Raw genomic sequence first — 22,439 nt, 5'->3', positions numbered from 1 at the left:
TGAGCTCCTTCTGCATCTGGCTTCACATGAATATGGGGGAATTGAACCCTGGCTGACAGGCTTTGCAAGCAAGAGAACCTTCAACTGCAGAACCATCTCTACAGCCCCCAATTGTATTAATTAAGAGGGCTAGAGGAGCAGGAGAGCAACATCTTCAGAGGTGGCACCAGTGGTTCCATGCTCAGCAACCCTCAGAGAAATGGAGCTATTGGGACAGCTGTTGGCTCCATCTGTTCCTCTCTCCATATGCCATAATGGTGAAGAGGTAGGGCAGGAAGAGGAGTCTGTTATTACCTTTAGCCAACCAGCCCTGGCTCTGCCTTGGCCTCTTCAGATAACTCCAGGGCAACAGAAAGGCCCCTGTGCCTAAGCAAGGGGACGGGGGAGGAAGGGAGCCAGACTGGCAGGCATACACCACAGGAAACTGCCTTTGAAAACAGTAATGGATATACTTTCAAAAAGCTAATCTATTGTTAGATAATGAGATCTAGAAATTGACCTAATAGCTATCATAATTTTGAAATAGTAAAGAATATAAAAATATTTCACAATATAGGCATCACTTTAACATTTTTTTTTTTTTATTGACAACTTCCATAATTGTAGACAAGAGCCCCTGGTAATTCCCACCCTCTCCCCACCTTCCCCCTCTCAATCAGTCTCTCTTTTATCTTGCTGTCATTATCTTTTCCTCCTATTATGAATGTCTTGTATAGGCAGTGTCAGGCACTGTGAGGTCATGGATATCCAGGCCATTTTGTGTCTGGAGGAGCATGTTGTAAAGAGTCCTACCCTTCCTTTGGCTCTTACCTTCTTTCCGCCACCTCTTCTGCAAAGGACCCTGAGCCTTGGAAGGTGTGATAGAGATATTTGAATGCTGAGCACTCCTCTGCACTTCTTCTCAGCACCTTTGTGCCTTCGGAGTCATCCCAAGGTCACTGCCGTCTGAAAAGAGAAGGTTCTCTAACCAAAAGTGAGAGTAGCATTAATATATGGATATGAACCAACCTTTCACCCTAAGATAATATACACCCTTGTAGAAAGGTGAGTTTCTTGGAGGCAAAAAATTGAAGGGTCCTGCTTTTTAACCCAGTCTTCAAACCTGTGTCTTTTGGTTGGAGCTTTGAGGCCATTGATATCAAAAATTATTATTGAAAGGTGTGTATTTATTTTTGCCATTTTTCTTGTTTTGTAGTTCTTCTAGTTTTACCTTTGCTCTCTTGTATTAACTAGTATTTTAGTATGGCTTGTTTTTTTTTTTCCAGGTTCCTTATGTGTGTGCTTTCCTTTCCCTTCAGCATGGAGGACTCTCTCACGTATTTTCTGTAGAGTTGGTTTTGTCTTTAAATATTCACTTAGCCTGCTTCTGTTGTGAAATGTCCTTATTTTTCTGTGTACTCGAATGGATAATGTGGATAGTGTTGTACAATAAAGTAACCTTGGTTGACAGTGGTTATCTTTCAGAACATGGGGTAAATCATCCCAAGCCTTTTTGTCTTTTTAAGTTTGTGTTGAGTAATCTGCTCTTCTCCTGATGGGCTTGGCTTTGTATGTGACTTGATTTTTCTCTCTAAGTGCTTTCAATATATTTTCTTTGTTTTTTGTTTGTTTGGTAGTTTTTATAATATGGTGAAGAGAGGTTCTTTCCAGGTTTTATCTGTTTGGTGTTCTAAAAGCTACTTATATTTGCATTGGCATCTTTTTCCCAAATTGAGGAAGTTTTCTTCTGTGATTTTGTTGAAAATGCCTACTATGCCTTTGGAGTGAAATTCTTCTCCTTCTACTATACCCTGAATTCTTAGGTTTGATCTTTTCATAGTGTCCCCAATGTCTTGAAATTCCTATTCATGCTTTCCTATTAGTTTGTCTTTCTCTTTTTTGAACTGTATTAGATCTGCCACCTGATCTTCTAGTTTAGATATTGTGTTCTCTCCTTTATCCATTTTATATTGAGATTTTCTACAGAGCTTTTTTATTTGACTGACTGTTTTTCATTGCTAGTATTTCTGATTGGTTTTTCTTTATTATTTTTTTTCTTATTCAGGTCTTGCATTGACTTCCTTATTTCATTAAATCGGTTTCCTTTGTCTTCTTTGATTCCTTTGATTTCCTCTTGATTCTTGGAGCATATTTATAATTATTTCAAAATATTTTTCAGGCATTTCCTCTAAATCAGTCTCACCAGAGGTCATTTCTGGTGGATTTATACTTTTTGGTAGATTTATATTGTGTTGATTTTTTTTTTTTTTTGAGTTTCTTGTATTATAATGTTGAGATTTTTACATCTTGGATTAATTTAATGCTTGGGTTTTGTAATTATCTGCAGTATGATTAGATGTATCAATTAGATGTATCAACCAATCTTTAGGGTAGGAGCTTAAGGCACTAGATGTGGCTTTTAAGACTCTCAGAGAGACCACAAAAATGACCCTAGGTGTTGGGTTTGCTTTCTATGAGAGTATTCTAGTAGATTGGGTAGAACAAATACTGGCAAATTCTAAAATTAACTAAACAATATACACATTCAATGAAAAACAGCACAGAGTATTTATACAAGAGTAGTATTATGACAAACAGATCCTCTAACAAAGTCACAGTCCCGAGCTGGGCGTGGTGGCGCATGCCTTTAATCCCAGCACTCAGGAGGCAGAGGTAGGAGGATTTCCATGATTTTGAGGCCACCCTGAGACTCCATAGTGAATTTCAGGTCAGCCTGGGCTACAATGAGACCCTACCTTGAAAAGCCAAAAAAAAAAAAAAAAACCCAAAAACAAAAAAACAGCATCACAGTCCCTAAGGATGTGTATTACCCCACACCCTTAATCCTATCAACTGGGAGGCTAAGATTTCTGGTCTTTGGATGGTTCCAAAGTCAGCTTATAATTGAGTGAGACCTTTCCCAATGAATGACCGAAGAGGAGACACAGGCACTATAAATCAGGAAGCAACAAATAACAAGCCCAAAATATAGCTTACTTAAGAATGGCAAATCTGGCCATCCTTTTGATTGAACACATAATTTACCCTGACATGGAAGGTGCAATTAGCACTTCCAATGCAAGCCTATGTAATGGGCTTTTTTTTGGTGGGTACTGACCTGATATAATCCCAGTTACCTTTTAGGATGGTTTTGGTCTCAGTTATGCTGCTGCCCACCAGCTCAGGTCCCTTTTTGCTGTGCTGTGGGCTCAGGTATGCTGGCTGGGTCAGTGGGTCACTGCTCTGATAGCCTGTGCCAGGTGGGGTGTAGGTGAGTTCCCTTCCCCAGGTCTCTGGTGCTTTATGGCACTTGGTCTGGCATTTGGGGAAGGGAAAGCTGTGGATGGTGGGTGAAGTTCTCCTGCTGGTCCTCTCAATCCTCTTCCTCACAAGCCACTCTGCTGTCTCTAATGTCTTCCTCTCATGTTCTTTGTGTTTTCAATGACGCTGGTGTGAATGGAAAATCCCCTCATCTGGCTTTTCTTTGGCTCAGGCTGAGCCTTGTGATCACTGCCACCAGGATCTGATGCTGCAGCTGCTGGAGCTGCTTCTGCCTGCTTCTGTGGTCTCTTGAAGCTCTGGATCTCTCCTACTTCTCTGCCGTGGTTGAATATACCTTCAATTTTTAAAAGAATGCATTTTGCTGTTATTTTATTTTTCTCCTTTAGGCTGCTTTGGCATGGTTCATATGCCACCATCTTAACTGTAAGTCTTGTTTTTGGTTTTTGAGGCCAAGCCTCACTCTAGCCCAGGGTGACCAGTAGTTAAGTCTGTATCCCAGAATGGTGTCAAACTCATAGCAATCCTCCTACCTCAGCTTTCTGAAGGTAGGCATCACTTTTAAACTGATACTGCTGTGGCTTGGTGCCCATGTATATTCTTGAAAAATATCATAAATTTCAAGTAGATATCAGGAAAAGTGAAGATGTAGGGTTTTCCCATCCAAATTAATAGGTCTCAAATTAAGATCTCCTATTTGTAAAAGGGGCACAGCCTGGTAAATTAGGTAACTTGGCTTCCTGGCTTAACACTTCCATGGACTATGGTTGTGACCTTGTGACCTTGTTGTTCATCTTCTTCATTGTATAGTAGAAAAAGTAGAAGTCACACACACCTTTCCATCTATCTTAGGTTTATCACATATTAGATAAAGGAAAAGTCACACACACCTTTCTATGTATTTTAGGCACCAAGCACTGTACCTGGATCAGAGGGTGTCCTAAGTACTATTTATTAGAATTTATCCATATCCCTTCTAAACAGTGACCATCACCCTTGTGTCCTTAAATCCAGTACATGGAAGGTACTCAGTGACTGCTGAATGAGAAAGTTGAGGAGGCTTGCCTGAGTCTGTATCTAAAAACAAGCTTCAGCAAGGAGACAGCTGGTGGTTTGGGAAATGACTATTTAAATTTCAAGTTTCTTAATTTCAATCTGGCTGAAATAAATATATAAACACACCTGGACTTGAAGTGTGTAAAATGTCAGTGAGGGCCCATGGGTCTGTGCCAGTGTGTGTGGATGGAGCTCTTCTTGAGAAAATGAAACTGAGTGTTGATAGGAAAGCAGTATTCCTTCACAGAAGCTGCTTCATCATCTTGCCTGTGTCTAGGCTTGCTAATCAGATGTGTTGTAACACAGGAAATGTAAAGAATGGAGAGAGACCCATGACCATGCATTTCTGGCCCTAGATGTAAAAAATGCTGTTCACATTTTCCCCAGTCCCTTTCCCATCACCAAACTCCTCTCTAGCTGCCCAGTACCCTGTTTAGAGTGCAGATTGTGGGAGTTTTCTCAAGAAAGTGCTTCCAAGGAAATGTTTCCATGAGTGTGTGTCTAATGCTTGAGCTGGATGATGGGCCATCCCTTTCTTTAGTCTTCTGAGATTGGATGGTAATAATGAGAATTACACAGTCTAGGGATAAAATCTAAGCTTGTTTTGAGAACAAAAAGGGACAGATATATCTCCTGTTATACTCCAATGGCTTATGTACTCAGAGTCCCATAACCTCTGTTTTCACACTTACAAAACCTCTGTGGTTATCATGAGAAATATGCAAAATACATACCACAGTGTCTGTCACATGACAAGCCTTCCACAGATGATTTTTTTCCTGACATTTTTCTTATGCCTGGGGTCATACATTTACTAATGTGGATCATAGTGAATAATGGTGCAGGTGTGGGACTTGGGCGGAGCTTTGGAAGTATGGTTTACATTCTGATTATGATGTAGGCTTGATTATTAACTCTTGTCATTCTCTGCCATAGTAATTCAGCTTGAGGAGTCAGTAGTCCAGATATTCTGGTTTAAATTTCTGTTTGTGAAAGCCTACTTTTATCTTTTCTTCATTGAGAGGAACATAAAGTTTTAGAGATGTAAAAGACCTTTGAAGCCTCCAGCCCAATCCTTTACCCTGATGATACAGAAAGTATGGCACAGAATGGTTAAAGGTGAGCCCTACTTGGCACTGTATGAAATGTGGACCTGAACCACTCCTGATTTGGGGCACACTTTCAGGTTTAGCCTCCTCACTAGGCAAGACTGTGTCATCAGGTAAGAGGAAGATGTGAGCTGTTAGGGACCTACTCTCTTCATATCTAGTATACATTTGACTGTATCCTTACCAATAAAGGATGGCATTCAGTGTCTATCCAGTCATGTTTAGACAACATATGTGTAATTTGTAATGGAAGTCTTTTCTTGTTAAGACCTCATAACACACTATTACAGTCCTGGCCCATTCCTGGAGCTCTGCTTTACAGCATAAAATTTAAGCAAATATTTGGATGGATAACAGGTCCAAAGAGAGAATTACATTGTCTTGCAAGGCTAAGTGACAGTTGCTCCACTTTCTTTATTTGCTAACAATTCAGTATTCTAATTCCTCTGTACATACTGGGTAGGTGAGGATAGCTCTGCCATTACTCAAATGGAAGTAAGCCAAAAGGAAGGGTGTACCCTGTGGGATCTTAATCCGCCCTGTTTTCAAGGGTGTAGTTTCCTTCTTTCAAGATACTTTGAACTTTCACATCATTATGGGAAATCTCATAAGATTATGACCTCTCTTTATTATATCTACCTTAGCAAGAGGGTATGATGTCATAGTTCTTCTTCCTTCTTTATCCTTCATAGCTAATTGTTAGGAAAATTCCTTCCATTCACCTTCATTTCTTTTCCTGTTGTATAGACTCAGCCTTTGCTGGTGGTTGCAGTTTTGAAACAGCAATTTACTGTATCTTCATATTCCTGGCCTTTCCTTTTAAAGTAGATGGATTATTTTTATTCATCACTACTCTTCAGTGCTTTGCACAATGCCTGGCAGATAGCAGACCCTTAGAGATGCTTAATATAGCCAAAGTCCTCCAGTTCATCTTCTTAGCTTACCCCAGGGGTCTTTCTAAATCTGTCTAAATTCAGTTTTAAGAACTTCCTAAGACTGTGATTGCCACCAGCAGGGATTACAAACTGGAACCCACAGCAGGGCTGAACAGGTAATTTAGATGACTCACTAGGCTGGGCTGGGCTGGGCTGATCAGGAACCCTGTGCAGGGTGGGGATGGAAGTGAATTCAATTCCAACCAAGTGTTTCCATGTGAGAATCGAGACCTTCTGTTATCAGAGAGGACAACCATAGGTGAATTTTTCATGTTGGTAACTGTGGTGGTTTGATTCAGGTATCCCCATAACCTTAGGTACTCTGAATGCTAGGTTCCCAGCTGATGGAAATTTGGGAATTAACACCTCCTGGACGCAGTGTATTGTTGGGGGCGGGCTTATGGGTATGATAGCCAGTTTCCCCTTGCCAGTGTTTGGCACCCTCTCCTGTTGCTATTGTCCACTTTATGTTGGTCAGAGAGTGATGTCCACCCTCTGCTCCTGCCATTGTTTTCTCCTGCCATCATGGAGCTTCCCTTTAAGTCTGTAAGCCAAAATAAACCATTTTTTTTCCCCCCAAAACTGCTCTTGGTCAGGTGCTTTCTTCCAGCAATGAGAACCTGACTGCAACAGTAACTAATTAAAAAAATTAAGAAAACATCGTTGACCAAATAAGACATAACCTGGTTTATAGGTTTCTGCTTTGTGAACCTTGTAACCATAGGATTAAGCTCTCAAACTAAGTGTTAGTAACACATGTCTACCCACTTTATTGTCTCTTTCCAGTGCACACCTGCCCAAGGTTTCCTCCTTTTTTCTATACTAGGTGATTCCTAGTTCAAAATGTTGGTTCATTCTCTCTTTCTCATGTGTCATGTCTGCACATGTGCACTGGCATCTTCCTCTATCACTCTTATTTTCTTGAGATATAGTCTCTCATGGAGTTTGGAGCTCTTCATATTTTGATCAGTCTAGTTAATTAGTTAGCCCAAGAAATCCTTCTGTCTCCACCCCTTTCAGCACTAGTGTTACAGGCATGTAACCCCACGCTGCACTTTTTACGTTGGTGCTGGGGATTGAGTTCAGGCCTTCATGCTAGTGCAACAAGTGCCCATACCTGTTGAGCCATTTCACCAGATCCTGAGTGGTTTTCCTCAAACTCATCTGTTCAAACCTCACCCCAGCAGGTCCTTATCTTAACATCCTTAAATTCTTTATCTTTTTCTTCAGCTTTCTGGTTTATTTGCAGGGGTCCTTCCCACATCTCATCTACTCAGTTTTTTCTTAGCCTGTTCTATCTGAATCTTTATTTGCATTTCCAATGGTAGTACCTAATTCATGTCCTTATTACTTGCACCCCCAACTGCTAAAAGATATACAGACCTAGTTAATTGTTTTCTTTCTCCTCCTTGTTATTTTGTTTCCACACCTGGATTTTTCTTCTCCAGGCTTTCACTTTGCTTTTCTATGTAAAGCCTTAGTTCTCTGGAAAGACCTTTATAATCTGGATAAAACATTGTCTTCTTGTTTAAGTCATCTCAGTGCCAGTCAAATCTGTTCGGCCTGCTATTTTCCAAACAAATTTGGGCCTTCCCACCTCATCAATTAGTCTCTGGGAAACATTTAACATGCACAGTGTTATTAAGAAAGGCATATAGTAATTGCTGAAATGAGCAAGAGTGCTGTTTTCTTGGTGAACCTGGTATCAGCACAAGAGTGAAGGAGATAGACACTCCACTTCTACCAAACCAGAGTTCCAGAGACACAGAGACTCCAAAGACCTCATCACTGAAATAGACCTAAAATGAGCCCAACATGGCTCAGGGAAATTTGCAGAAAAGGGGAAGGAAAGATTGCTAGAGCCACAAGTTGGGACATTATACACAGAGGTATTGCCTCTTCCCTATGACTGATGGCTACCCCCACAATGCCCGACCCACAACCCCCATGGAGATAACTGGCATCCCCATCAATGAGGGTCCCTTTGGAGTGGGGGAGGACAGGGATGAGGGTAAGGATGGTACCAATATATGCTGTTTATACACTGAGTATGTACATAACTATTAGAGAAAACAATGTTTAAAAAAAGGTTTAATGAGACATGGTCAGGTCCATCTCAGCTTATCAGACAGCTTTAGGTTTGTTGAGATAAACTTCCAGACCAGGTACAGTTATGGAGGAAGGAATATTTACTGAAGCTTACAGATCCAGGGGCAGTTCCATAATGGCAGAAAAAGCTGGCCTGCCTTCACAGGCCCAGGGAGGGAGGGAGGGAGGGAGGGAGGGAGGGAGGGAGGAAGAGAGAGAGAGAGAGAGAGAGAGAGAGAGAGAAGCACAAGCCTTTAGAAATACAAAAGCTGCTGGTGAACCGAAGGTGAAGGGAAAGAGAAAAGGAATGAAGAGATGTCGACAACTACAGAAATTTTTTTTTCCTTTGCTTTCTACTGTTGGGGATCAAGCCTTCAAGAAAAGTCTGCTACTAAGATCTCCACAGGAAAACAGGAGGACCAAAAGTTTAATGTCATGCTCAGCTACCTATAGAGTATAAGGTCACCTGGCCTACATGAGAGCCTGTCTCAAACAAATGATAAGTATTTTTTTGGAAAGAACTTCATATAAAAGTGGAATATAGATATCTGTCATAACAGAAGTATAAACCTCAACATATGTTCACAACAAACATGAACTCAAAGTTTGTAACTCTTCTATAATTGAATCCAAAGGTATCAAAGTGGATGGAATGCCAAAGAATTCAAATGTTTGACTGTTTTAGAAATGATCGATGACTCTAAACAAGATACAAATAAGCAGCAGAATGAATCAAGGAAGATCATAGAGCATGAAAAGGAATGCTTTATTAAAGAAATCTTGTTAATGAGAATCTTAGCAAGTGCAATGAAAGCCCACATTGAACACTTTGTCAACATACTGCATGAAACAGAAGATCATGACGAACCACATTCAGACATTAATAATGAAATCATGGAAATCACACACTAAAGGATTTAATAGTTTTACATGGAGGAGCTGATATATCAGGTTAAAGACATAGAAAGCCAATTTACTGATATAAAAATTTCCAAATTTTGGGAAGCATGTTGATATTTACTTAAAATAGGCATTTAGGGCTCCAAATGGACCAATAGTCTCAATAGAGCTTCACAATGTCATATTATGGTCAAATTGCCAAAAGTATTAAACAATCAAAAATATATATATTGAAAGCCTTAAGAGAGAAGTACCAAGTCATTTATAAGAGGCAACCTCACCAAAATAACAAGAACTTTCAATGGAAACTCTAAGGGGGTGCTGAGGAAATTGTTCAGTGGATAAGGCACTTGTTTGCAAAGCCTGATGGCTGGAGTTTGATCCCCAAGTACCCATATAAAGTCAGCTGCATAAAGTGAAAAAAAAAAAAAAAGGTTTAATGAAATAACTACTTACAAAGGTATGGGCAGGCTTAAGGGAAACCAGCAAGAGTGATGAAGGATTTGTATTGGTTTTGGGAGTAAAAATGCACATGGAAGAAATAGTTAGAGCTATAGCCCAGTAGAGGGATACCTTAAAGAAGCTCAGGCCTTTAGCTGAGGGATCTAGCTACTGCCCGGCTGTGGTTTGCCAGGGAGAGGGCTGCGGAATACATATTCTGACTTTTTTTTGTTCTCTAATCTACTAGTGCCTTCCATTGGATGGACCTAACTAGAAGCCAGTGGGTAAGGGGTGCCATTTGATGCTCACTCACAATCTGCTCTCAGGGCTCAGAGCATGGCAGAGAAGGGTGGTGAGTTCTAGAGTGCAGGTACTTGCTAGCTTCTAACTCCTTTGGTACGTAGAAGCTTCATGCATCAAAATGCTTCCAGCCTAGATTCTACCTGTTTTCCCAAGCTTTGATTACCCCTCCTTTCATCACAGGACATTTTGCTTCTGCCTCTGGAACTAAGGATATTGAGATTTGTGGACATCTTTCTGCTGGCTAAAGTGGGCATATGCCTTAGCACTTTCTATTTTATTGTGTACTCAGTAATTTTTTTTCAAGTGAATGAAGTTCTACCTTCATTCATTATATATTTGTGTCTGGGCACATTCCACTATCACATTGGGACTGACTGAGGCCTTCATGGCCCCACATTAAATCCCATAATTCTTCAGAGGAAGGCCCCAGGGAAACAGAAATAAAGGAGAGGGAATAAAAGGGTATAGTATGTTAATAAAAAAAAATAATTTAGTAAACCCATCCATCTGTGAACTCATTTGTTTTAGCAACTATTTTTAAGCTCCTTCAATGTAACAAGTGCTGTGCTAATCATGGAATAAAACCATACACATGTCACATCAGGAATGTAGTGCATGTTAGTTTTTTTTTTTTTTTTTTCTTTCTCTGAGTGGTTACACCCTTCTGAAACACTCTTTCCTGTTTCCTCATTTTAGGCATGGCTCAAAGTCCAGCCTCATTCTAGTCCCTCTAGCTCACATTGAATCTATAAGTCTTTTAATATATATGATGTGTGTTGGTATGTATGTGAATGTATGTATATGTGCATGTATGTGGTGGCCAGAGGTCTTGTTGGGTGTCATACTCAATCACTATCTTATTGTTTAAGGTAGGTTTTTTGCTAATTTAGAGCTCACTGATTCAGCTAGACTAGCTGGCTAGATATTCCCAGGGATCCACCTGTCCTTTGCTTGTCTAGTGCTGGGATTACAGGTATGTACCACCATACTGGCTTTTATGTGGGTGCTGGAGACCTGAACTCCAGCCCTCATGCTTGTTTGACAAATACTTGACTAAACCATTTCACTAGCCCCTCTACCCATCTTATTACCTACGCTGTCCTTCTTGGAACTTTCTTGTGGTTGCTCAGTTAATTATTGACATTTTGGTGTAGCAGTTCCCCTAGGAGACTGAAATTTCTTTGTGGTTTCAGATTCTGGTTTTCTACTTCAGTGTCTTATACCACTGACGTTTTGGATTATCTGGGCTCTTCTTGTTATTTTCTGGGGTGTTGCAGATGATTAGATGTGCAGGCAGAAATCCTGTACATTCTACTGAGAGAGCAACATCAAGCTTTTCAAGCTTTTTAGTTACTTCCTTAGAAAGAGTTGCCAAAAATAGTGCAAACTTTATTTTCCAATACCTATATCATGTCTAGTATATTGGAATGAGTAATGAGTTTAACTCAAAATCTAGAATCATATTCTATCTCTCAGGTTTTCAGGTTTACCTAGTAAGTTCTTTTTTCTTTTTGAAGTAGGGTCCCACTCTAGCCCAGGTTGACCTGGAATTTACTATGTAGTCTCAGGCTGGCCTCTAACTCACAGTGATTCCCCAGCACCCCAAGTGCTGGCATTAAAGGTGTGCTCCATCATGCCTAGCCTGTTAGATATCTTTAGGGGGTAATTATTCTGCCTATCATACACTATACTCTGGCTCCCAAAGATTCCTGCCCATTCCACATGGAAAATATATTTGTTCCAGTCCAAGCTCCCTGAAGGGCTTCACTCATTACAGTATCAACTCATGTCCCAATTCTAATCATTGGCTCAAAACTGTCATCATCTAAGTAATTTAAATCATGCTTGGGTAAGTAATCAGGGGCCTGGTCTGTCTCAGGCATAAATTTCTGTCAATCTATGGACATGTGAAATTCAAGAATCAATTTGTCTGAACCAAGAATATAGAATGGTAGGATGCGGTGGGATAAAAATTTTAAGTGTTCTGATTAGAAAAGGAAGAAAATGGGAGGAGACAAAAAGGCATTAATCCCAAGAGAATTCAAAGTTTGGATGGTCAAGTTTTATCCGGTTTCAAGACCCAGGGGTAATTCTTTATATGTCTAGCTGTGTCCTCCGGGATTATAGCTCTGTTCTCTGAATCATCAGTTCCTTTACAGAATATGTCATGTGTTTATAGAAGAGCAGTTCTAGTCCATCTTTGTTTAGTGGCTATTCCCTCAGTTTTTCTCTTTCGCTTTTTTTTTTTTTTTCCACTGAAAGGGGCAAGAACAAATAGGGCTCTACCTTCAACACTTGGTTGAGAAATCTCAGAAAAATGTTCAATTTCATCATTTACAATTTTTATTTTCTAGAAGGACAGAGGATAGTAGTATGGAAATGTTAATAGGGACAAAGTATAATGATAAATATATGAATATATTTATGAGATCATATTCATGTATGTAAAGAAACCTATTTTGTACACTAGAAAATTTAATTAGAGGGCTGGAGAGATTGCTTAGTGGTTAAGGTGCTTGCCTGAAAAGCCTAAGGACCCAGGTTCAATTCCACAATAGCCATGTAAGCCAGATGGACAAGGTGGTGCATGTGTCTGTAATTTGTTTGCAGTGGCTAGAGGCCCTGGTGCTCCCATTCTCTGTCTGCCTCTTTCCCTCTCAAATAAATAAAATATTAAAATATATTTTTAAAAGATTAATTAAAAATAAACAAACAAAACAACAAAATACAACATTCTACTTTTCATTCAACTGCAGCTCAGTTAAGAGTTCTGCAACTATAGAACAAGGATTCTTCTGCAACAACCAATAACATGTTTCTTATTTAATTGTGATTACCTGCTAGCATTTTCCACCAATAGTTCATAATGATGTAGGTGTTTTCTAAGGTGAATTATGTTTATCTGTACCACTTTCTGAATACTTACTAACATAAGCATTAGTCCTCATACTTTTACAGTATATTCAGCTCAACCTATACCTTTTCTATTATGCTTCTTAACATTCTTCTAGCCTTTTTCCATGTTGAGATATATAATTTTATTTATTTATTTGCAAGCAGAGAAGGAAGAAAGAGAGAGAGAGAGAGAGAGAGAGAGAGAGAAAGAGAAAGAGAGAGCATGCCACAGGAGGTCTAGCCACTGCACAAAAACTCCATGCCACTTTGTGCATCTGGCTTTATGTCGGTACTGAGGAATCAAAACCAGGTCATTAGGCTTTACAGGCAAATGCCTTAACACAGCCATCTCACCAGATCCTATGGACCAATTTCAAACATGACCAAAGTAGAAATCAAGTGTGTTTATGGTGGTGGGGGAATCCTCCAGTTGTAATTTTCAATCCCTCTGAAGTCTTTCTGGTAACACCTCTAAATAGTTGAATTCAACCAGAAGCCAGAGAGCAAGAGAGTCTAAGTGAGGCACTTAGCTACTCAAGGAATGAGCCTGGCATGGGAAGTATGGGCTAGTCTCGGGAGGTAGAAATGGGAGACTGAATAACATAAAAGTTTTACAAGCTTAAAAAGTATTCAAGTCATTGATCTTTTACTTTCCAACTTATGTCTGCTGTGTTGTGCTAAGAAAGTTTTAATCTTACTCAGAAATGTATACTGAATTTTTTTCAGCATGTTTATGGCTTAATTTCAATAGTCAAAGATTTAAACTGGATCTTGTAACATTGGAAAAAAAAAAACCAAAACATTTTCCCTGAAGTTTGGCTCACTTTATATTTAGCTGGAACGCTCTGTTTTTCTTCTCTTATCATATAAAGCTAACAGACTGAGAGTGGGGCCAAGACTGGGAAGAAGAAAAACATCTGTCCATAAGTCTAGACTCATTTTAAAAACTGTTTTATTTTTGTTTGTCATATTTATTTGTCAGGGAGAAAGGGGGAGAGAGATAGAGAATGGGCATGTCAGGGTCTCCAGCCACTGCAAATGAGCTCCAGACACATGTGCCATCTTGTGCATCTGGCTAATATGGGTCCTGGGGAATTGAGCCTGGGTCCTTTGGCCTTGCAGGCAGGCATCTTAACTGCTAAGCCATCCCTCCAGCCCAAGACTAGATTCTTTCTTTTTGTTTTTGATTTCTCCGTGATCCTCCTACCTCTGCCTCCCGAGTGCTGGGATTAAAGGCGTGTGCCACCACGCCCAGCCAAGACTAGATTCTTAACAGATGTTTAGTGAATACTTGGGAACATTCTTAAATTGTCAAATAATTATGACTATGAATATTTCATATTCTATTTTTCATAAAGATGCTCACATATTTAACACAGTACAATGCTATTAATGTATACTTTTGTGCAGGTAATAAATTCTATAAGTAAAAATATTGATATTTCTTGATTTTTATTTCTGAAAGTTCAGCTATCACATTTAAATTCAGGTTAGGTATACAGCTGAAGTTTCATATAAACGTATATCTTACTGATAACTCATTCTTAAGCATATTTCTGAACATTTCTGATACTACTACTTTGTCAAGGTTAAATTGATAAAAGAGATATAAATATTTTCCTCGCTGAAGAAGATATTGAAAGGTTTAATAGAGTGGATGTTAGAGTGTGACAGAGGAAAGAAAGGTCAGGTAGCATATTCTTCTGGCATAACTACTGCATTAAAAAGTCAGGCTGTAGCTGTGTTATGCAGTGCAAAAATTTGGTCCAATCACCCACATAATTACTACATCTTTCAGTAGTATGTAATTAAATTGTTTTTTAAATGCCATCTGACAGTTCAGCAGATATGTAAGGGGATGAGAAACAGAGCAGAATTTTGTTAAACATGTAAAATCTTCCATCTGACTGAACACACATGCATTTTAATGTTGGTGTATTAAAATGCACATGGTATTTGTTTTAATCAAGTTCAGCAAGGCCAATAAATTAGGAGGTGACTTCCATGAAGGAAGACATTTTTATTCAGTATCAAGAGACAGAAAGGATAGTACACCATGTAGGGTTGCAGGGGAAGCACTTTGCTTTGTCAGGAGGCAGGAAAGGAAAGAGAGAACATAGACAAAAGCCTGTATTGTGGCTTCTGTGAGGCAGGGAAATTACTGGCCAGGTTGGGACTGGCTGGTTGCTATAAATTGAGTAAGCTGTCAGTGCAGAAGCTGCTCCTGGGTGTCTGATGCCTGAGGTGATTGGAGCAGGGGAATGTTGTTGCATCCTGCAGTGTAAAAGCCAGATAGAAAAGGTGGTTCAGAGTTATGGACTATGGGTTATGGACTTCTGGGCTTACATGTCCAAGATGTGCTTTCAGAGCAGTCTTCTTCTTCTTTTTATTTTTCCCTCCAGAAGTTAGGTAGGTATGGGAGAGACAATCTTCTTGGGACCGAGCAAGGCCCCAAAATGCCAAATCATCATAAATAAGCCCTTGATTGATACAGTTGGTAGATTAAAATAGGTTGTCCTCCACAGTGTGAGTGGGGCTCATTCAAATAAAAGGCTATGCCTGTGTGGGTAGGAAAGATTTCTTGTTACCTGAGTGTCTTGAGCTCAAACATTGTATTTTTTCTCCTTCCTTTGGAACTCAGTTGACACACTGACTTTTCCTCCTTCCACAGTGGGTCTTCAGACTGGAACTGCATCACAGGCCAGCACTACACCATACGTAAGGCCTTTGGCCTGCTTGCCTGAAAATCCGGGACTTTTCAGCCTTCATAATCACAGAACCAATTCTCAGAAATGTTATCTAGCGGCCTGGAGAGGCGACTTAGTGGTTAAGCACTTGCCTGTGAAGTCTAAGGACCCGGGCTCTAGGCTCGATTCCCCAGGACCCACATTAGCCAGATGCACAAGGTGGCACATGCATCTGGAGTTCATTTGCAGTGGCTGGAGGCCCTGGTGCAGGTGTACCCATTCTTTCTCCCCCCCCCTTCTCTCTCTGTCACTCACAAATAAATAAATGAATAAACAAACAAAATTTAAAAAGAAATGCTATCTAATAGGGACAATGATATCTTTTTGTTCATTCCCCTATTGTATTTTAAATATTTATTTACTTATTTATTTGCAAGCAGAGAGATATATAGAGAGACAGAGAGAATGAGCATACTAGGGCCTCTAGACACTGTAAATGAACTCAGATGCCTGCACCAGTTTGTGCACCTGGCTTTACATGGATACTGGAGAATCGGACTTTAGTCCTTAGGTTTTGTAGTCAAGAGCCTTAACTGCTGAACCATCTCTCCAGCTATGTTATTGTATTTTATTTATTTATTATTATTTTTTGTTTTTCTGAGATAGGGTTTTACTGTAGCCCAGGCTGCCCTAAAGGTCACTATGTAGTCTCAGGGTGGCCATGACTCATGACAACCCTACCTCTGCCTCCTGAGTGCTGGAATTAAAGGCATATGCCATCATTCACGGCTCCTTATTGTATTTTAAATCCATCAGTACAATGTTAGTTTTTTTCAGAATTACCTGAGTAAATAAGAATAGAACTAATTTCCTTCAACCTCACTGTTTCTCAAGTGGAAAATGAGGATAATGCCTGCTTGCGCACACAGCATAGTGCCTGACCCACAGGTTTCTGCTATAGAATAATAGTAAAGGGCCAGTTTTATGTTAGGAATCACGATCTGCTTTGAGATTGTTCAGAGTAGACATATTATATCCATACAGGCATGCACATAAAGGGTGGGAAGGGGCTCAGCAAAATTTAAGACTGGTATATGGAGGGAATAGCAAGTTTAGCAAGCCCCAGAGTAATGGGTAGACAGGGTGTTTTAGAGGAGTTCTGTGGATGCCTGAGGCAGGTTACTGGGAAGCAAATGAAGCTTATGCTTTAAGGTCTCTCTTTTGCAGATAGCAAGACAGGATTCCAGGGAGAGGGGTAGACAGGTTCTAGCCAGGAGGTTTTCTGTGTATGTTTGATAAATTGCCTAAAAGACATCGCCAATAAAAGGTCCTGAATTTCCAATGATTCAGCCATTTATTAGGATTTACTTTCTCATTTAAATAACTATGAGATATTTTATCAAATTTTATATTTAAAATTTTGAGTCCATACATTGTGTAAGTTTCAATGGCCATAAAACCTGTATTTACCCCTGCTTTTCTACAAGCTTGCCTGTCAAGGAAGCACACACACACATGTGTCTAAGGAACCTGGAATAGTGGCACTTTTCTACCCTGCCAAACCTTGCATGCTGCCCTGAGCCCTAGAAGGGAAAAGGTCCAGCCTGAGAACTTCTCCCATGTTAGATTGCTAACTGTTACTAATGCCTGCATTATTGCTGTAGAGGGATTCAAGCAGAGCTGCTCTGCATAACAAATCAACCAGCCAAACTCACTTTAGGTCTGATGCCACTGTGTGACTTTTGAAAGATTACCTACCTTTTAAGCCTCAGTTTTTCCATTAGCAAAACATTATCAAAACTTGCAGTTGTGGCCCTGACATGCCCATTCTCTCTCTCTTTGTTTCTCAAATAAAATTTGCAGTATAGGGCTGGAGAGATGGCATAGTGTGAAGCCTAAAGGCGTGGGTTCAATTCCACAGTACCCATGTAAACCAGATGTACAAGGTGGCACATGTATTTGGAGTTCGTTTCCAATGGTTGAAGGCCCTGACACGCCCATATTCATTTTCTCTCTCTCTCTAATAAATAAATAAATAAATAAAATATTTTGGGGGGCTGGAGAGATGGCTTAGTGGTTAAGACACTTGCCTGCAAGGTCAAAGGACTCAGATTCAATGCCCCAGGACCCATATAGCCAGATGCACAAGGGGGTGCATGCTTCTGGAGTTCATTTGCAGTGGCTGGAGGCCCTGCTGTGCCCATACTCTCTCTCTCTTTCTCCCTGCCTACTTCTGTATTTCTCTCTCTCTCAAATAAATTAATAAAAATAAAATATTTTAAAAAATAAAAAAACATATATTTTTAACTTGCTGTATAGATACAGGTTTAAACCCTGTGAATTTTAAAGGTCTATATATGTGAGAGATTGTAGGCTGTATTACTATTACTTGAAATATGCCTAGAGCTTAATGTTCAGTAACAACAGCTAATGTACACGTGGACACACTATTTACAAAATTACCAAACAAAACATTAGGTTTAATTTTGATATTTTCTTTTTTTAAATTTTTTATTAACATTTTCCATGATTATAAAAAAATATCCCATGGTAATTCCTTCCCTTTCCACCCCCACACTTTCCCCTTTGAAATTCCATTCTCCATCATATTACCTCCCCACCTCAATCATTGTACTTACATATATACAATATCAACCTATTAAGTGCCCTCCTCCCTTCCTTTCTCTTCCCTTTATATCTCCTTTTTAACTTACTGGCCTCTGCTACTAAGTATTTCCCTTCTCATGCAGAAGCCCAATCATCTGTAGCTAGGATCCACATATGAGAGAACATGTGGTGCTTGGCTTTCTGGGCCTGGGTTACTTCACTTAGTATAATCCTTTCCAGGTCCATCCATTTTTCTGCAAATTTCATAACTTCATTTTTCTTTACCACTGAGTAGAACTCCATTGTATAAATGTGCCACATCTTCATTATCTACTCATCAGTTGAGGGACATCTAGGCTGGTTCCATTTCCCATCTATTATAAATTGAGCAGCAATAAACATGGTTGAGCATGTACTTCTAAGGAAATGAGATGATTCCTTCGGATGTATGCCTAGGAGTGCTATAGCTGGGTCATATGGTAGATCAATCTTTAGCTGTTTTAGGAATCTCCACACTGATTTCCACAATGGCTGGACCAGATAACATTCCCACCAGCAGTGTAGAAGGGTTCCTCTTTTTCCACATCCCCGCCAACATTTATGATCATTTGTTTTCATGATGGTGGCCAATCTGACAAGAGTGAGATGGAATCTAAATGTAGTTTTATTCTGCATTTCCCTGATGACTAGTGACGTAGAACATTTTTTAGATGCTTATATGCCATTCGAATTTCTTCCTTTGAGAATGCTCTATTTAGCTCCATAGCCCATTTTTTTGATTGGCTTGTTTGACTCCTTATTATTTAACTTTTTGAGTTCTTTGTATATCCTAGATATTAATCCTCTATCAGATATATAGCTGGCGAAGATTTTTTCCCATTCTGTAGGTTGCCTCTTTGCTTTTCTCACTGTGTCCTTTGCAGTGCAGAATTTTTGTAATTTCATGAGGTCCCAGTGATTAATCTGTGGTTTTATTGCCTGAGCAATTGGGGTTGTATTCAGAAAGTCTTTGCCAAGACCAATATGTTGAAGGGTTTCCCCTACTTTTTCCTCTAGCAATTTCAGAGTTTCAGGTCTGATGTTAAGTTCTTTAATCCATTTGGACTTAATTCTTGTATATGGTGAGAGAGAAGAATCTATTTTCATCCTTCTGCAGATATATAACCAATTTTCCCAACAACATTTGCTGAAGTGGCTGTCTTTTCTCCAATGAGTATTTTTGGCATTTTTATCGAATATCAGGTGGCTGTAGCTACCTGGACTTACATCTGGGTCCTCTATTCTGTTCCACTGATCTATATGTCTTTTTTCTGCCAGTACCATGCTGTTTTTGTTACTATGGCTCTGTAGTATAGGTTAAAATCATGTGTGGTAATACCACCAGACTTATTTTTGTTGCTCAGGATTATTTTAGATATTCGAGGTTTTTTGTGATTCCAAATGAATTTTTGGATTTTTTTTTCTATTTCCATGAAGAATGCCTTTGGAATTTTGATAGGGATTGCATTAAATGTGTAGATTGCTTTAGGGTGAAAGGTTTGGAAAACGGTGTTTCAAGCAAATGGGCCCAGAAAACAAGCAGGGATTGCTATCCTAATATCTGACAAGGTAGACTTTAGTCCAAAGTTAGTCAAGAAAGATAAGGAAGGTCACTTTATATTGATTAAAGGCACACTCCGACAGGAGGACATTACAATCTTAAACATATATGCACCTAACATGGGGGCTCCAAAATTCATCCAACAAACACTATTAGAACTAAGGTCACAGATAATACCAAACACAGTGGTGGTGGATGACTTTAACACCCTATTCTCATCAATTGACAGGTCATCCTGGGAAAAAATAAAAAGAGAGGCATCTGGACTAAATGAGGTCATAGAACGAATGGGCCTAACAGATATATACAGGATATTTCATCCAAAGGCTGCAGAATATACATTCTTTTTAGCAGCACATTGGACATTCTCTAAAATAGACCACATGTTAGAACACAAAACAAATCTTAACAAATTCAGGAAAATTGAAATCATTCCTTGCATTCTATCTGACCACAATGGAATTAAACTATAAATCAGTAGCAAGAAAGGCTGTAGAGCATACACAAAATCATGGAAACTAAACAGTACACTACTAAATGATGAATGGGTCAATGAAGAAATCAAGAAGGAAATCAAAAAATTTAGAGTCAAATGATAATGAGAACACAACATATCAAAATCTCTGGGACACAATGAAGGCAGTTATAAGAGGTAAATTTATAGCCTGAAGTGCCTATATTAAGAAATTAGAAAGGTTGCAAGTAAACGACCTAATGCTTCACCTTAAAGCCTTGGAAAAAGAAGAACCAGGCAAACCAAAAAGTCAGTATACAGGAAGAAATAATAAAGATTAGGGCAGAAATTAATGAAATAGAAACAAACAACAACAACAAAAAAAAAAACAATCCAAAGAATTAATGAAACAAAGAGTTGGTTCTTTAAAAGGATGAACAAGATTGATAAACCCTTAGCAAATCTGACCAAAAGAAAGAGAGAAGAGACACAAATTAATAAAATCAGAGATGAACAAGGTAACATCACAATAGATTCCAGAGAAATTAAAAAAATCATAGGGACATACTATAAAAGCATATACTGCACAAAGTATGAAAATCTGAAAGAAATGGATGATTTCCTTGATCTATATGACCTACCTAAATTAAATCAAAATGAGATTAATCACTTAAATAGACCTATGACAAACATGGAGATCCGAACAGTTATCAATAATCTCCCAACGAAAAAAAGCCCATGCCCAGATGATTTCACTGCTGAATTTTACCAGACCTTTAAGGAAGAGCTAACACCATTGCTTCTTAAGCTTTTCCAGGAAATAGAAAAAGAAGGAATCCTACCAAACTCCCTCTGTGAGGCCAGCATCACCCTGATACCCAAACCAGGCAAAGATAGAACAAAAAAAGAAAATTACAGGGCTGGAGAGATGGCTTAGCGGTTAAGCGCTTGCCTGTGAAGCCTAAGGACCCCGGTTCGAGGCTCGGTTCCCCAGGTCCCACGTTAGCCAGATGCACAAGGGGACGCACGCGTCTGGAGTTCGTTTGCAGAGGCTGGAAGCCCTGGCGCGCCCATTCTGTCTCTCCCCCTCTATCTGTCTTTCTCTCTCTGTGTCTGTCGCTCTCAAATAAATAAATAAATAAAAATTAAAAAAAAAAAAAGAAAATTACAGACCAATCTCCCTCATGAACATAGATGCAAAAATTCTCAACAAAATATTGGCAAACAGAATATAAGACTATATCAAAAAGATCATTCACCCTGACCAAGTAGGCTTTATCCCAGAGATGCAGGGATGGTTCAACATACGCAAATCTATAATTGTAATACATTACATAAACGGTTTGAAGGACAAAAATCACATGATCATCTCATTAGATGCAGAGAAAGCATTTGACAAAATCCAACATACTTTCATGATAAAAGTCCTACAGAGACTGGGAATAGAAGGAACATATCTCAATATAATAAAAGCTATTTATGACAAGCCTACAGCCAACATATTACTAAATGGGAAAAAACTGGAAGCTTTTCCACTAAAATCAGGAACAAGACAAGGGTGTCCACTGTCCCCACTTTTATTTAATATAGTTTTGGAAGTCTTAGCCATAGCAATAAGGCAAGAGACACACATAAAAGGGATACAAATTGGAAAGGAAGAGATCAAGTTATCATTATTTGCAGATGACATGATTCTATACATAAAGGACCCTAAAGACTCTACTAGCAAACTGTTAGAGCTGATCAAAACCTACAGCCATGTAGCAGGATACAAAATAAATACACAGACATCAGTAGCCTTCATATATGCTGACAACAAACACCCAGAGGATGAAATCAGAGAATCCCTCCCATTCACAATTGCATAAAAAAAATAAATAAATAAAGTACTTTGGAATAAACCTACAGAAGGAAGTAAAGAATCTCTACAATAAGAACTTTAAAACACTCAAGCGAGAAATTACAGAAGACACTAGAAAGTGGAGAAACATCCCTTGTTCCTGGATTGGAGGGATCATTATTGTGAAAATGGTAATCTTACCTAAAGCAATCTACATATTTAATTATGATATTTTCAAACAAAATTTGTTTCTTTTCATTTCACCT

At 39.2% G+C, this 22,439-nt stretch overlaps 1 protein-coding gene across 3 annotated transcripts in view; it reads left to right on the top strand.

The window, feature by feature from the left end:
- The window catches only part of Sqor (sulfide quinone oxidoreductase), a 57,200-nt gene that overhangs the window by 1,283 nt on the left and 33,478 nt on the right, over positions 1-22,439 (top strand). The window lies entirely within an intron of this gene.

Source organism: Jaculus jaculus, chromosome 8 (assembly GCF_020740685.1).
Source record: "Jaculus jaculus isolate mJacJac1 chromosome 8, mJacJac1.mat.Y.cur, whole genome shotgun sequence".
Lineage (NCBI taxonomy): Eukaryota > Metazoa > Chordata > Mammalia > Rodentia > Dipodidae > Jaculus > Jaculus jaculus.
The sequence above is the reverse complement of the archived record's forward strand: the minus strand, read 5'-3'. Positions and strand labels throughout refer to the sequence as shown.